This window comes from Perissodus microlepis, chromosome 3 (assembly GCF_051167445.1).
Source record: "Perissodus microlepis isolate ML-2025 ecotype Zambia chromosome 3, ASM5116744v1, whole genome shotgun sequence".
Classification (NCBI taxonomy): domain Eukaryota; kingdom Metazoa; phylum Chordata; class Actinopteri; order Cichliformes; family Cichlidae; genus Perissodus; species Perissodus microlepis.
The window spans coordinates 50,221,002-50,234,339 of NC_140463.1; positions in this window are offsets into that span (position 1 = coordinate 50,221,002).

A 13,338-nucleotide genomic window follows, 5' to 3' on the forward strand; every position below is an offset into this window, starting at 1 on the left:
CTTTAGAAACATCTGGAAAAAGGTTAAAAATACTTAACCAACTTAAAAAATTACAGGCAGACGTTGTTTTATTACAAGAAACCCACATGCCTGTCACAGGTTTGAATAAACTCAAAACACCTGAGTTTCCTAATGTGTTCTCAGCCTGTTATAATTCTAGACAAAGAGGAGTAGCAATTCTAATACATAAAAATATTAATTTCACAGTACTCGATACAGTTATAGATCCAGAGGGCAGATTCCTAATCGTCAAACTATCTATACTTAACCAAAAGCTAGGTATTGTAAGTATATATGGTCCAAATGTTGATGACCCCTCATTCTTCCACGGTTTTTTTAGTACACTCTCCGAACACCTAGACTGCACAATTGTTCTTGGGGGAGACCTCAACCTGGGACTAAATGAAGAAATGGATAGGCTCAATACAGCAGGAACTCAGCGTAACTGGCAGTCCACAAATATAATCAAACAGTATATGAGCGACTTTGGTCTTTGCGATGCATGGCGCTCCCTTCACCCCAACAGTAAGGAATATGCTTTCTTCTCACATGTTCATCACTCCTACTCTCGTCTGGATTATTTTCTGGTCAGCAGCTCACTGCTGAGTCACATTTCAGACACTGAGATTCATCCTATAGCTGTCAGCGATCATGCTCCTGTATCTTTAACACTAATACAGATGAATAATACTACACCAAGAAAAAACTGGAGATTTAATACATCACTGCTCAAAGACGAAGAGTTTATCAAATACTTTAAAAAAGAATGGACTCTATATTTAGGCTTTAATGACATTCCTGGAACATCAGCATCTGTCCTCTGGGAAGCAGGGAAAGCCGTGATGAGAGGTAAAATAATCTCTTTCTCATCACATAAGAAGAAAGAAGAAAACAAAAAAATTCAGGAACTAGAGAAAAACATCAAATCCTTAGAAAAAGCCTATGTGTCACACCAAGATCAAGAAATATTAAACAAAATACGCAAGACAAAACTAGAATTAAATGAAATTATTAATAAAAAGACTAAATTCTTAGTACAAAGACTTCGCCTGCAAAATTATGAACACGGTAACAAATCCGGACAATTTCTTGCTAACCAGTTAAAAATCAATAAAGAAAAAACAACTATATGTGCTGTTAAAGATTTATCTGGGAATACAATATATGATCCTAAAAAAATAAATAAAATTTTTAGGGATTTCTATGAAACTTTATATACACCACAAATAAACCCATCTAAAAACGAAATTGATCAATTTCTCGACAACATAACTCTTCCAAAATTATTAGACACCCAAGCAATGGCACTGGATTCGCCACTGACGCCAGGTGAACTCCAGGAAGCTCTGATAAGTATGCCCAATAATAAGGCTCCAGGTCCAGATGGTTTTCCAACAGATTTTTACAAAGAATTCTGGACAATTCTGGCACCAGTTTTTCACAGGATGTTGCAGGAAATCAAAGAAAATGGTAGACTACCACCAAATATTAACTCTGCAAATATCAGTCTCTTACAAAAACCAGGCAAAGACCCTGTATATCCCTCAAGCTATCGTCCAATATCCCTTATTAATGTAGACCTTAAAATAATCTGCAAAGCTCTCTCAAAGAGATTAGAGAAAATAACCCCCCTTTTAATTCATCCTGACCAAACTGGTTTTATAAAAGGTAGGCACTCATCAACAAATACACGTAGATTACTTAATTTAATAGACTACTCATGCAGTAAAAACACTGAAACCATAATATTTTCTTTAGATGCAGAAAAAGCATTTGACAGAGTTAACTGGAAATTTCTATTTGCAACTTTACATAAATTTGGTTTTGGACCCTGTTTCATTAACTGGTTAAAAATATTATATAACTCCCCAACAGCTTGTGTCAGAACAAATGACCAAACATCCTCCCGCTTCTCTCTTCTGAGGGGCACCAGACAGGGATGCCCACTCTCCCCTTCACTGTTTGCAATTTTTATTGAGCCATTAGCAGCAGCAATTAGACAGGCTACAACAATTAAGGGCATAAAATGTAAGAATATAGAACATAAAATCAGCCTTTATGCAGATGATGTGTTACTTTTTCTCCAAAACTCACAAACCAATATCTCTGGGGTAATTGCATTGATAAATTCCTTCTCAAGTGTCTCAGATTATTCAATTAACTGGTCGAAATCAACAGTTCTTCCGATTAATTGCTCCTTCCATAATTCTTCTCCTTCCCCACTGCAATGTGGAAATATAAAATATTTAGGTATTAATGTCTCTCCTAAACTTTCAGAATTAACTAAATTAAACCACATCCCACTTTTAAAGACAGTAGAAGGCGACCTGGCTAGATGGAAATCTTTACCCATATCACTCATGGGAAGGGTCGCCGCTATAAAAATGATGATCTTGCCAAAAATAAACTATTTATTTTCAATGATCCCAAATAAGCCATCACAAGATTAGTTCAGATCTCTAGACTCGTATATTTCTAAATTCCTTTGGAAAGATAAACCCCCACGTATCAGCTTAAAAACACTACAAAGGACCAAGGATAAAGGAGGATTAGATCTGCCTAACTTTAATCACTATTTTTTAGCCAACAGGCTTCAGTTCATCTCTAGATGGTTTAAACACACCCTCTTAGATGAACCTTGGATAGATGTAGAACAGGCACTATGTAATAACCTAGAAATTTCAGACCTACCATTTATCAGCTCAAACATCAAATGACATGAATGCTTTAAAAGCATCAATATTAGCTCTTCTCTGACAGCATGGTGGGAGTTTCTAAAAATGACAGAGTCTTCATTAATCCCATGCAAACGTACACCTATCTGGAACAACCCGGACATATTACAAAACAATAATATGATAAACTTTTCAGATTCGAGTTGCAAAGGAATTAAATACTTGGAACATATATTGGAAGGAACAGACTTTATTTCGTTTGACAGACTAGTTATACAATATGGGATCAACAAGAAACGATTTTTGGAATATCAACAAATTAAATCCATAGTAAAAAAGAAATTTAATCCCAGTGAAGCTGAATTACAAACACCACCAAGTGTGGTACAATTTCTTAGTCTAAAACCCCCCAAATTATTGTCTAAAATATACAGAACACTTTCTTAAATAGATGAATCAATATCCCTTCCTATTGCAAAATGGGAAGCAGATTTATCAATCAACTTAGACCCAAACCTTTGGTCTCAGATATGCTTAAAAACCTTTCAATGAATCAGAAATCCCAGTTTGCAATTAATACAATACAAAATATTACACAGAGTGCACTATACTGGTCATAGGATGTTCAAGATGGGCTATACGCCTTCCAACAACTGCTCACACTGCACAGCAAATACACCGGACAATTACATCCACGCGCTTTGGTTCTGTCCACCAGTTCAGAAATTTTGGCGTGAGATATGTGAAGACTTATCAAAGTGTCTGAAATGTAACATTCCAGCCTCCCCTTTAGTATGCTTGCTGGGCAACTTGGATGAGGTCACTGCAGAAATAAACACAGCCCACGTTGTTTTTACGGCCCTATGCATTGCCAAGAAAATGGTCCTCATTAACTGGAAAAATAAAAATAATCTTAATTCTAACCAATATAAAAACCATCTAATAGATCACATTAGTCTTGATACAACCTCTGCCATCACATTTGATCAATCCCTTTGGGCTCCTTTGATCGGCTTCATCACCTAGTGGGGGTGGGGGGTCATGGTTTGGTCCTGCCTTCGCTATTGTGGTTGATATGGGGGTAGGGACGGCCTTAGGGTGTCTGGGGAGTCCCTAGGGACGTTTCCCTAGGGGGCCTAACCTGGGGGCTGTGGCCATGACCTGGTTAGGAGCTCTGGGGGCTCTTGGATGGTGTTTTCCCTGTGGCTGCGTACAGCGGAGATGGGGGAGGGTCTGTGCTGGCGGACGTTGGTTACTGGCCTGGTAGCCTGGCTGCCCCTGGGAGGGTCCGGGACGGGCGTGGAGGCTTGGGGGTCTGGGGGTGCTCCGCCCCCCGGTCTGGGGTGCTGGCCGGGCCTTGGGGGCTTGGGTCCTGGCTGTTGTGTCGCCGGAGCAGTGGGCGGGTGGGTGCAGGGGGGCTCAGCCCCAGTGCAGGGGACCTCTGGTGCATCGGCCCAACTAGGGGGCTCTCTAACTGGTGGGGAGGTTGTTACATCTTTGCAGGTGGTCTCCTCACCACAGGAGCTCACTCTGCAGGTGGGGGGAGAGATATAGGAGAGGGGGAGAATGAACTCAACCTGGGTGTCTATTGTCTTGTGTAGTTTGGGAGATGATTGGATGATGGGGTGGGTGCAGTTTTCTCTGGGGTGGAGTCGGGTGGGCTGCCCCGGGCTCTGTGGGGCTGGGCAGTGCTGCTGCTGCGGGCCCCGGTCCGGATGGGCCTGGGCCCCCTTGCCCTGGTGGGTTCCAGAGCGTGGGGGTGCCTACTGGGGTCAGCGGGGGAGCTGGCCCCAGGGAGGGGCCGCTTGCCCCTCCCTTTCTTCCCTCCCCATCCTCAGCTGCCTCCCTATTCCCGCTCTACCACACCCACCCACACACGCAGGGCTTGGGGTGCAGGTATGTCACCAGGGTGCAGGGGAGGCACTCCCCCTCTGTCCCCTTCTGGCCGCCTGTGCCTCAATTTTATTCTGCAACCTAGACATCCACATTACTCACACTCTCACATAACACATACATATAGGGCCTTGGGGGTGGGCACGTTTTACAGCATCCAGAGGATGGTCGTTGTACTCCAACCCACCTCTGGCGCTGGTGCCCTACCCTCAATTTTAAATGCATTTAGACACTGAGGGTTTTCGGGAGGAGCCGTGCTGCTCTCTGAGAGGAAGCTAGTACCATGCTCTCCTGAGTTTTAAATGCACTTTAGAACAGCACACAACAACATTACATATGAGCGGGCGTAGGGAGGTTTGAGGTCTTCACTCACCCCGGTTCTGTTAGCCGTCAGGGCTGGGGGGCTGGGAGGAGGTGCTGGCCGTCAGACTGGGGTCTGGGATGCGGGGCCTCCCTGCTACTGCAGATAAGGAGGTGGTCCGCTTGCCTCCACCCCAGAGAGAAGGGTTACATCTCCTGGGTCTAGGTGCGGCTTGCCCCTCTGGGGTCGGGGGTACCTGGACCTGGGATATAGAGTATGTTTGGGGAGTGCGACTGTCTGTGCAGTGTCTATTTGTGTCTGTCTACACGTTGGGTGAGTGCCGAGTATTTGGTTGTGCATATGGGGGTGGGAATGCACGTCTGTGTCCGCGTGTGCCTGTTTGTCTGTGTCTATATGTCAGGTTGGGTCTTAGACTCAACCTCTCTGGGTACATCTCAGGCCCTCTAAAGTACGGAGGCCTATCTCCCCTCACCACACTCCCTGCCGGTGGCTGATGCCCTCAGACGATGGTGTGTTGGTGGTCCTTGTCATCTGGGGCTGGGCGCTCATGTATGTACCGGCTCACTCCTGGTGGCCGATTGGCGGGGCCGGGTGCCTGTGGCCTGGCTGGGCTCCTTCCGGGGGGTGGGATGCCCTCAGGCCTCTGGCCTCTGGGCCTGAAGCTCGGTCCTCTCTGGCACAGCTGGCTGCCGGCAGAGCCCGCGGGCACGCCACTGCAACCCCCTCTGGCCTCTGCTCCGTAGCTGCGGGGTGACCTCTCGTTTGGGGCTCTACTCAGCTCTTCTCAGGAGGGTGGCACGGTTCCCCCCCCTTTGGTGGTCCTCCTCGGGTCCTTGTACTCTGGGGCCTCTGGATATCTGGGGCCTGGATCTCCTCCATACCTGCTTCATACCCTGGTGGACGGGGCTATGGCTCCCCACACTCCCTAGCAGATCGTTACATGGAGAAACCTTTGGAATACAAGCATGCTGATCCACACAGGTATGCACACAGGTGTACACACGGGTGTACACAGACGCGGACTACACCTTTCTTGGCTGCTGCCTCAAAGCACATTGTGCGCTGTCTATCTTGCGTGCTGCACAATATCGTTTATTATTTAGTATCTACTGTTATCTACTGCTAGCTAGTTTATTGTGATGGTGCTGTTTTTATTATGTTGCTCTTTGTTGTTTGCTTTCTCTTCTGTTGTTTTTCTCCATACAGGTGATCCAGGCGTTTTGTTTGTTTGTTTGTTTGTTTTTTCCTTTCTTCCCCCCCTTCTCACCGTCTTTTCTCCCCTTTGGTTTTCTTTCTCTCCCTCTCTTTCTTTCATTCTTTCTCCCTGTCCTATCCCCCAGTCACGTCTGTCCCGTTTGTAAAAAAAAAAAAAAAAAAAAAAAAGAAACATCTGGAAATAGTTATAAAAATGCTGCGTAATAAAGAAAAATAGTGTAGATTTGTTTGAGTTGTGTTTAGCTGAGCTGTGTCTTTAATCAAATCTAAACTGAAGAGTTCATTTTGTGGAGGAGCAGCAAGACTTTCAGTGTTACTCTCAGGAGAAAGCCTCCCAAATGTCTGTTGTCTTAATAGTGGAATTATCTGGAAAATGAACCAGTTCTTATAAGCTGCTTTTCAATATGAGCAGTCAAAGCATTTTATACAGCGTGCTTCATTCACACAAGCACTTCTTTTTCTAACAATGACACTATGATGGATGCATCGGAGAGGAAGTCGGGGTTCCATATCTTGCCCAAGGATACCGTGGCGTGCAGACTGGAGCAGCCAGGGATCAAACCTCCAACCTTCCAGTTAGTAATTCTACCTGCTGAGCTACAGTCTGTACTTCCTGAACAACACACCCTCCTTTTGTTTCTTTATTTCCAGTAGCAACCAGGACCATAATGAACCCTGACTCCAACAGACACTCAGGATCCACCTGCCCAGTAAGTCACCCGCTAACTGTAACTATCAGAGCCCTGACCTTCTACAGAGACGACCCCCCCCCTCCCACACACACACACACACACACACACACACACCCCTTATACAAATATTAAAAAGTCTGTAACAAGATGAATTGGATCAGATTAAAGCATACTGTGCTGCCTGTCTGCACTCTACATGGACATCGTGACCTTCATGTCATTCAGATTCACTTCCTTCATGTGCCTCAACATTTAACTCTGTTAATAAACAGACCACAAAAAAAATTCCAAAACTTTGTTATAAAAACAAAAATGCTCTGTTTAAATAACTTTTAATGAGCCTTATAAAATAAACACAGTTTAAAAACATCTAGCTAGTAAATAGGGCTGGGTATTGTCACTGATTTCTAGAATCGATTCGATTCCGATTCAATTCAATTCGATTTAAATCTGGGAAATTTTGCCTCAGACAGTCAGAAATATTATAATTCAGGTCATGCATCAGTACATTTCTATACTTTTATATCTATAAAAAGAAATCTGACACTCGCAAGACTTTATCAAAGGTGTGAGCATCACAGCAGATGCCTTTGTGTCAAAGTAGCTGAGGATAAAACAGAAAAACATGAAGGTTTTCCTGGCATGGGATTTTATAAAAATATTCTGCAGTACATAAAAAAAGAAAGAAAACCATTAATCAACATATGAACATTATCTCTGAAGTTACAGCGGTTTTATTAGAGACACGGCTAAGCGTTTTGCATTTTGCATAATTTTAAAAAGTTTACATTTGTTCAGTATTGAACGGCAGAATCTAGGTTTTCTTTTCGGAAGTAAGTAAAAGAAAGAAAAAAAAAAACAGCGGCCGACAGCCAGGGGCGGATCTAGAAGGGTGGCATGGGGTGGCAAGTGCCACCCTAAAATGATCCCTTGCCACCCCAAGTGCCACCCCAGTTTTGCATATGACAGTGTTGTTTATTAAAATAAGATAGCATTAACAGTTTGAGCGTAGTGACAGTCAATACTGAATATAAATGCTAAAACTGAACATATTGCATAGTGTCGTCCCCCCCTCCACCATTAACAAATGGTTCAGCCCATAGCAGGACCCAAGCGATGTTTATGATTGTGCCAGAGCACATTTTGAACAACACCATGGGAATTTCGCTTTTTACACAGGTGGTTGGATACACTCCGGAAATGGAAGGAAGGTGAGTGTTATTAACCATCTGTGGTCCACGGACACTGCATCTCCAAATCACATGACTGATGTAAGCTGACATAGCAACAAGCTGCAGCTGCTGAGTCTCTATTTCAGCCCACATTGAAAGTTCGGACTTCAAAGTTTTTTAATTTTAATTACAGGCCAGTAAATCCAGATTTATGATAATATATATATATAAGCCACGCTTTTTTCTAAATACTGTCGTCACGTTTTTGTGTGTGTGTTTTTTTTATAGCGTTTTGTAAGGACAGCGCGAAAACAGTAAAGAAAGAAAAAAAGCCACCTCTTTCTTATTGGTGGAAAAATGTACCATGTCGACCAATTAAAAAAAATAAGTCAACACGTGGGATTTGATTGTTTAGGGGAAACTTTTGGGAGTGACGGTAACTGTTTAAGGTCTTTGTGTGATTTCAGATCAGTAATAGTACTATTAATAGTAATAGTAGTACTAATGCAGTATGTCAGTGAAAAAAACAACTAAATTCAGTTGAGCTGAAAAGATACCAAACAAGGCAAGGGGGGAAAAATAAAATGAAACAATCTGATGGTGAAATACAAACGTAAACTCAAAAGGAGTCAAAAATGGCCGGTTGTATTTCAGACCTCAGAAGGTTAATCCAACAAAACATGAAAAATTAGGTTTAAATTTTTGTTCATGACAGTGCAGATTTCTGACATTTTGTGTAATTTAACATGTAACAATGTGATTGTTTTCTAACAAAAAACAGTGAAACTTAAGTTAGATTTGTGTTTGTAAATTAACTGCCCCATGTTGTGTAGCTTTCTGGATTTTATACTTATTGGGCTACATATTTATTTATCATACAGGCTATACAGTACATAACATCAAAACTCACATGTTTTATGTAACTAAAGTGTTTAATTACCGTATTTTCCAGACTACAAAGCGCACCTGAATATTAGCCGCACAAGCTAAAATCAGGGGAAAATCCTGTTTTGTACATACATTAGCCGCACCTGACTAAAAGCCGCAGGTGTTTCAATGTTGACTTATCATATGTAAGAGAATATGCACAAAGGGAATTGTCAGGAAAGAGATGGCTGTTTGGAGACACATCACTGTTATTAATATTTTGAAAAACAAGTTATGGGTACATATTTGCATAACTTTTTAGGGTATATGTACAAGTACCGGTAATTACAAGTACGAAACATGTACTGTGCTTCATAAACGAGTAACAAATGTAGTACATAACAATAACCTACAGCACACCAGAAAAATACCTTTTAGGCTCAGGTACAGCGACACGGCTTTAACAAGAAGAAAAGTCAGTCATTCACCACCATCTTTCTCTTCTTCCTGCGCACTAAAACCACCAAAGTCCTCTTCTCCAGTGTCAGAAACGAACAGGCTCAGGATGGCTTCATCATCCACTCTCCGCTTCTCTCCTTCGTTGTCACTTTCAAAACCAAAGAAATCCTCGTTGTCAGTGTCAGAGTCGAACACCCTCTGAAGGGCCGTGGCGGTGTCCTCCTCTCCATCATGCAGCAGTCCAGCCCTTCGAAATCCGTTGGTGATCGTGGATGTTTTCACACTTTTCCACGCTGTCAGAATCCACTGGTGGAGTTGAGCATAACTTGCTTTTCGCAAGTTTATCGCCGCTCGTCATCCACGCCTCCCGCTGAACGCGTAGCACTACTTTGAAGTTTGTTTTTCGCGCTACTTCGTACGGCACTACGTTGCCTGGCGGACAGACATGTGACCAACATACCACTCTTGAACCCCGATACTGTGTGTCTGATCACATGCCCTTCCGCCAGGCAACGTAGTGCCGTACAACAGCGGAACAAACAAAACAAATCCTCTTACGATATCACAAAAATCATGGACAATTACGGTATGTGGGCTACAGACAATAATTAAGTTGTAGACTATATTTATATGAAAAACGTGTATACTTACTGCATTTGAATCATTTTAACCATATGTAACCACCTGCACATGTGTTTGGGGGAAAAAAGGGGCTTCGATTTTGCCACCCCATTTGATTTCTTTGCCACCCTCATGCCACCCTAAGAAAATTTCTCTAGATCCGCCCCTGCCGACAGCGCTGTAAGAACAGTAGACTTGTGCATAACAAGCAAGCGAATAATGCAGAAAACAGATTTTTAGACAGGAAACTGTTCTTGAAGTACAGAGAGAGAGAGAGAGAGAGCTGTGCATGAAGTGTGATTTTATCCTGGTGGCAGCAAAACAATCAGAGGGAATTCATGACGATGTTTATGTGAAGCGAAGTTTGGATCTTCTTTTGCTGCTGGTTTACTCAATATTGTTTGGAGAGAGATAAAACCTGCAGCTTCAAAATCAGCGCAAAAAGGGCGTAAACACAAAGCGCGGACCCGCCGAAACATCAGAATCAGCGAGCTGTCGGCTTTCAGCTCGTGTCCGTGCAGTCAGGTGAGAAAGTCACATCTCACTGATTCTGATGCGTCGGCGGCTCCGCGCTTTGTGTTTACGTCTTTGTGCAGAATCCATGTTCCTGCTCTCATTTACTGTTTTAACTGTTTGGTGGTTCTTGAAATTTTGTGACGTTTAACCTGAGATTCTGGCGTTTTGGCCAAAATAAATTCGATTCAGGATTTTAATGAATCGATATCACGTCAAGCCAGAATCGATTTTAATCGATAAATCGATTATCAAAACCCATCCCTACTACTAAATCAAGGGTAGCCTGAACTTAAAGTCACACTGAACACAAGTGTCCCTGCTCTCAGATACAAAATATGCCTTTAAAAGTTAAGAGTAATGAAATCAGCAGTTCTGATTCTATAATTTGTAGTATGACACACCACTTGTGCATTTTTGTTGTTTTGATTTACATACGTTGATATTCTGCTGTAAACAACTAATGAGAACATTTTATAAAAGCTTTGAGTGTCCATCAGGATCCTGTAGAAACAGCTTCCATGTCAAAGATCAATATTCTGAATTCTGTTTAGAAAGAAAAACATTTCTAGAAAATTCTCTAAAGAATTCAACATCTGTTTTCTTTTCTACTATTTTTTTAAACGTCCCTCTAGCACAGATTTCTTTAGCCACATGTCTTTCTGTGTCTTCCATACAAATATTAAACGTGCAAACACTCAACACAGCAACACTGAAAGCATTTGATTGTAAATTTCATTCAAATCAAACTTCAAATCTCTTTTTCTCTCTGAAAGAAAGTGACAGCCGACTGAGTCAAAGGCAGAAACCTTATTTAAACACCAAATATTCACCGGCTTCACTTCCTGATCCAGGAGTCAAAGAGGACGTTGCACTTACTCAGCTTCTTCCCGTGAACGTCTTCACTCTGCAGCTCTGCTGTCTGGACCAGGTCTGTGTAGAAACAGAGACAATCTTCTGCTTCATCAGTCCTCTGTGTCTGCAGGCTGAAGTCACATTAAACACTTCACACCAGCAAAGAGTCTGAAACTCACAGGTCAAAGGTCAGCTGCTGCACCTTGTGTGATATTGTTTGATCAATAATTAACCTGCAGCAGGTTTCTGCTCCAACTCCAACACACTGAACAACCCTGAGAACAAATCAGATGATGTGGGTGTGTCTGCAAGCTTCAATAGTATTAAACACCTCACACCAGCAATGAGTCTGAAGCTCGCAGGTTAAAGGTCAAAGGTCAGCTGCCACACTGTATATAACATTTCAATATGTATACAACCTGACTGTGGGCGTGTGTGCAGCCATAAACAGTTTAAACATTAAACACTGAACCATAAAAGAAGCTTAAGCTGCAGCTCACAGGTCAAAGCTCAGCTGCTGCAGCCAGTTATGACTTTACATAAATCATCATGTTTTCCCTCTCAGCACTTGGGCTGTTTTGACTCAGCTACACGATGGGAAATGGCCAATGGTTCCACAGCTGTTCTTGTTCACAGCATCATCCAGTTAGAGAGGAAACTGTATAATGCAATGATGATGTTCCAGCGTCACGCTGCAGTTGTTGCTCCTCCTCCACATGCTTACCTGCCACAGTTTAACTCCGCCTCTTAAACAGTCATGTCACCTGATCTGAATGTTTTGTTGTACGATGATGTTATCTTGCTGTTGACGAGGAGAAAAACTAGTTTGTCCTGCAGATGGCGATCTTGCACCGTGTTCAGAGAGCCAACACTTTGATGATGCTGGTCTACTCAGCTTACTTTTAGCCTGGGTTGGACTATAAATGAGCAGCTTCCACTCTGGTTTCACTGTTAAACACACTTGTTTGATTTCACTTGTAAAAGTTGGAAAATAAATATTAAATTATTTGTTGGTACATTTTTTTTAAGGGTCAAATATCTTGCTTCATTTGTTAAGGTGGAGAAATGAATCAGGTTAAAATAGTGGTCCTTTAAATCAGTGCAGATGTATAATGTAATTTAAAATGTTGATAATGCTTGTAGTGGGCTTGTAATGTAAATGTGGTCTGATTAAATGTGACATTAATGGTGACGCTGCATAAAACCTGATAAAACAGTTCTAGTAGTGGGTCTGTGTGATCAGCATCAGTGGGTTAAACACACACACACACACACATATTCAAGCACATGCATATACACACACATACATGAGAAGGTCTGGTTTCTTCGCCAGTTTTCAAGGAGGGTTAAGGATGGTTTCTCCACTGAAAGGAGGTTTTTCCTCCTCCGCTGAGGGCGTTGAGTGTTTGGTTTCTCCACCAATACAGGGAGTGCAGAATTATTAGGCAAGTTGTATTTTTGAGGAACAATTTTATTATTGAACAACAACCATGTTCTCAATGAACCCAAAAAACTCATTAATATCAAAGCTGAATGTTTCTGGAAGTAGTTTTTAGTTTGTTTTTAGTTTTAGCTATTTTAGGGGGATATCTGTGTGTGCAGGTGACTATTACTGTGCAAAATTATTAGGCAACTTAACAAAAAACAAATATATACCCATTTCAATTATTTATTTTTACCAGTGAAACCAATATAACATCTCCACATTCACAAATATACATTTCTGACATTCAAAAACAAAACAAAAACAAATCAGCGACCAATATAGCCACCTTTCTTTGCAAGGACACTCAAAAGCCTGCCATCCATGGATTCTGTCAGTGTTTTGATCTGTTCACCATCAACATTGCGTGCAGCAGCAACCACAGCCTCCCAGACACTGTTCAGAGAGGTGTACTGTTTTCCCTCCTTGTAAATCTCACATTTGATGATGGACCACAGGTTCTCAATGGGGTTCAGATCAGGTGAACAAGGAGGCCATGTCATTCGTTTTTCTTCTTTTATACCCTTTCTTGCCAGCCACGCTGTGGAGTACTTGGACGCGTGTGAAGGAG